The sequence below is a fragment of the Suncus etruscus genome, chromosome 1 (assembly GCF_024139225.1).
Source record: "Suncus etruscus isolate mSunEtr1 chromosome 1, mSunEtr1.pri.cur, whole genome shotgun sequence".
Lineage (NCBI taxonomy): Eukaryota > Metazoa > Chordata > Mammalia > Eulipotyphla > Soricidae > Suncus > Suncus etruscus.
In genome coordinates this window covers 17,695,412-17,699,290 of record NC_064848.1, presented here as the reverse complement: position 1 = coordinate 17,699,290, position 3,879 = coordinate 17,695,412, and the positions used below count along the sequence as shown (strand labels likewise).

The 3,879-nt window shown below is 32.6% G+C and overlaps 1 non-coding gene across 1 annotated transcript; it reads left to right on the top strand.

Moving 5' to 3' along the window:
* The first annotated feature begins 429 nt into the window (after positions 1 to 429).
* On the top strand, positions 430 to 598 carry LOC126033446 (U1 spliceosomal RNA). Its single transcript, XR_007504451.1, has one exon. It is a non-coding gene; the product is annotated as a U1 spliceosomal RNA (small nuclear RNA).
* The last annotated feature ends 3,281 nt before the right edge of the window (positions 599 to 3,879 follow it).

The following is a 3,879-nucleotide window of genomic DNA, read 5'->3' as shown; positions in this document are numbered from 1 at the left end:
GCAATTAAATTTCTCTTTCCAAACTAAATCACCCAAACCCTTTAATTCTGTGTAATGTTATTATCTTTCATAGCTTCAAATTTTACAAAATCTATTTTTATTTTCTGAAGGAGTAGAGGATGTATATATTTTATGCAACTAAATGGACCAAGAAAGAAACCCAGATGTTTAACTGTGAAATCTAAATTTGAAGCAGTCTTTTGGAAATATTGCTGAAATGTTTCCAAAATATCGTGAAAATCAAAGCAAATTGCTTGCTGAAGTGACCTTCACTGTGAGCAATATCAACAATCTGAAATTTTTGTAGAAGCATTGTTTTTTGTCTTTAATCTTTTTTAACTTTATTTTCTAGGACAAAAAAAAATTTCAAGAAATGCCATCCTTACAAGAAGCATGTCAATTCACAGTAAATTAAAGTTATAAAATCTAATCCTTGCCTGGCAGGACAGATGCCATGATCAAGATTGTGGTTTCTTCAGGACAGGGCGAGGTTCATCCGTTACACTCTGAATGTGCTGACTCCTACAATTTCCCCAAATGTGGGAAACTCAACTGCATAATTTGTGGTAGTGGGGGACTATGTTTGCACTCTCCCCTGTTTTAAAAAAAATTAAGTTATAAAATCTTCATTTGACATACATACTCATGCTTAAATATACATAAAATAACCCTTCATATTTAATCAGACCAATACCCTTCTTCTATATTACTTATATTTTCAACTATGTATACATATTAAATAATAAAGTTTAGAAACAATTTTATAATCAACTACTTCAATAATTTTTAATCACTTATGACATAAAGCTCATAATAACTGTTAGAGTTGAGGGCACATGCTCTGATTTTTAGCCAAGTACAAGTAGGTTAAGGAACCAAAGGTTCCATCTCTGGTCTAACACTGTTAACTTTATATCATAAAATTCATATGAGTGTATATTTTTCACATATATAAACATATTCTTAAATTTATGGACCATAATTCAAAGAAAATGGGCAGGCTTTTGGTAGGAATGATATTCCTGGCAAACAATTTGGAAATCTGTTCATCTTTAAATCAACTCATACTTATTGAATGCTTGTTCATTGACTTTAGTGAAATATTATAGAATGAATCAAATAAGATGAATACAGCATGCATAGTGAGCTATACCTACTAACTTTCTTTTATTTCCAAATGCACATTTTTTTTGTAGGGGGGATTCTTAGGTCACACTTGTTAGGCTCAGACTTATTTTTGCTTTTGTGCTCAGGAGTCCTTGGGAACTCAGAAGACATTATGGGTTGCCAGGGATAAAAATAATACCTCAGATTCTGGGGAAATGAACCCAAATCTGCCACATGCAAGTCAAGATCTACATTTACTATACTATGTCTCCAGTTCCCACTCTTTATGGTTGTTGTTGTGGTGACAGGATCCTCACACAGAAAAAGGCAAATGTCAAATGTACTCTTGAGATAGAATGCTCTAGAAAGTGGAACAAGAATTAAGTGTATTTGCCAATCTCAACTGATGCATAATGGCAGATCTGAGGCAAGTCACTCCTTTCAATGGCTCAATTTCCAATCTGGTAATAATAAATTAATAAAATAAAATAATAAAAATAATACTGACCTATCTCATAACAGTGTTATGAGGCATTATAAATTAAAGTTAACAATATACTTTAGGGTCCTCAGTAGGGACATCTTGAGCCTAAATGTAGACCTAACAGGCATTAGTCCTCACTTATTTGTCCAAGATGGAAACTGCTTTGTGACCTTTCAACCTTGGCAAATTCTTTGCCACTCCAACCCTCCTCAGAGCTGCTAGTTCAGATGTTGGCAGTTTTTTCTGCCAACATAAATGTTGGAGTCTCAGTCATGCAGACTTATTAGGATGTTATGGGGGAAGGCACTTAGTATTTTCTGTTTTTTATTTCTACAAAGAAGTTGTTTCAGACCCATGAAACATTGAACTCAGAAATCATGTCGTGGATAAGCTACTAGGAAAATAAGGTTTCATTCCCTTGGAACAAACTTGGACTAATTTAGGAATAAAACAAAGCCATTGCTTTTGACTGATAGTGTTGCATATCACTACCTAAACTGGAACTAGGAAGACTGGGTAGCAATCTGAGGTATAATTACCAAGCTTCTGCCATCCAAAAAGCAGAATGCATGGTTCAGTAAACATAACCACTTCCTTTGTCCTCCACTGCAAAAAAGCCACATAATAATTTTTGTTTTATAGTACATTTAACTCAAAATTGGGCAGTGATACCCCTTAAAATTTTATGCAGGTCAATGCTGAGATCTGTTATCTCTTTCTCAGTGTCCACAACCTGACTTTGATTTTGACCTCCTGGATTATGAAAAGTTTGTAATGTACAGTCTTTCTGTTTGCCCTTGTGTGGACTCAAGAGCCTCACTTCCCATCCTAATTTAAGATATAGTATAGGCTAATTCTCTACTCCCATTCTGCTTCTCCATAGATCCTGGGTTCTACTTTTCTAGCACTCCCATACCAGTTGGTTCTATGGGACCCTGGAGATGGAGAGAGCTTGGTCTATACCCCAAGCCCTGCCAACTAGCCAGAATTTAACTCCCATAACCCAATGATATTTCCACAGAATGGGACCTAAGAAATTTGAGAAGCTTGGTTTTATAGCCTGTGGACTATTCTGAGTTATGAAACAAATTACATTTGGTAGCCAGATTTCTGAAAAGAAAATAGGAAGTTCTTTATGGATACATTTTGTTTTGTGCAAGATTTTTGGTTGATATTTTTTGTTGTTATATTTTAACCAAACATATCTCATTTTGATTTTTAAGGTAAATTATATGTGTATTTGTACATCTAGGTATATATACATATATGTTTGATTTTAAATGTAAATGTTTCAAAGTAGGCAATTTTTGTGTTCCCACAATTGACATCTGATGCAGGCCTAATTCACTTCCCTTCTACTCTTTATTTTCCTCTTTTCATACACTTGTATTGGTTCTAATAAATGGTTGCTTTACAAAAGAAAAAAAAGATGAATTCAAAATTTTATCAACCTACCTACCTATCTATGTAATTATAAGATTAAATATTTCTGTATAGAGAATAAATCATTTTTGCTGATTTCTAGAAAGTAAATTTAAAGACATTAAAATATGGCTAAGGCTATTTTAGAAACCTTATGTGAATGCAATAATGAAGAATTTATTCTGTTATGATCCACATCTTTCACTTAATATGACATAATCTAGACTTATTCATGTAGATACAAATGCAGAATATTTTGATGCTAAGTAGAATCTCAGTTATATATTTAACCCATTTAAAATTTATATGTCTATCAGCATTTGTATAATTTTTACATCACAATAAGGCTAAAATGTGCCTTCTGAATATGAAGATATTAATATTGCTTCATAGTTCAGTTTATTAGGATACAATTTTTTGTTATAAGATGATTCAATTCTATAGATTCCTTGTAAATAACCTTTTGATAGATATTGCAGTAAGAATACTTACAATAATAGGTGTTGGGATCTGATTAAAATAGTAGACCACAGGCCTTGCATTGCAATATCTTAGATTTAATCCCAATATCACACCATGAGCACACACGAGTGTGATATGCATCCCTTTCTGCCTAGCAAATTTAAAACAATTAAAAACATATTTTTGTTTTGGGTGCATTACTTTGTGAATATGTCATTTTAATTTTATTTTTACTATTGATATGTTGCTGTGCAGGATATAGTGAGCTAGATTTGGGGCATGTAAAAATAAAGAACATGAGCTAGATTTTGGACACGTTAACATCAATATTACTCTAATTTCAAAAATACTCAAAAACATTAAAGATAAGAAAAACAAATCAATATGAAGAACTATGTAAAGAT